Source organism: Antrostomus carolinensis, unplaced genomic scaffold (assembly GCF_000700745.2).
Source record: "Antrostomus carolinensis isolate BGI_N321 unplaced genomic scaffold, ASM70074v2 scaffold3859, whole genome shotgun sequence".
NCBI classification, from domain to species: Eukaryota; Metazoa; Chordata; class Aves; order Caprimulgiformes; family Caprimulgidae; genus Antrostomus; species Antrostomus carolinensis.
In genome coordinates, this window is record NW_010339070.1 from 15,974 (window position 1) to 16,178 (window position 205).

The 205-nt window shown below is 41.0% G+C and overlaps 1 protein-coding gene across 1 annotated transcript in view; it reads left to right on the plus strand.

Moving 5' to 3' along the window:
- Positions 1–205, plus strand: part of LOC104530953 (paralemmin-2) — a gene marked incomplete at its 5' end in the record, with an annotated part of 15,549 nt that overhangs the window by 1,005 nt on the left and 14,339 nt on the right. The gene's annotated exons all lie outside the window — the stretch shown is intronic.

The window sequence follows — 205 nt, forward strand, 5'->3', positions numbered from 1 at the left end:
GGAAAGAGCAGCATGGATGACTTAAAACAGACATCACACAACTTCTATGTTATTGACCCCTTTTACCAGGATAGCCCGGGACTGTAGACTCCTGTTCACCCCTCTGTGGTCAATCTTCTTCATTGCATGCACTCAGGCTCTGTTCATAAATGGTTAAATACAATGAGGACTATTCTTAATATATAGGAACAACTGTATATCACTG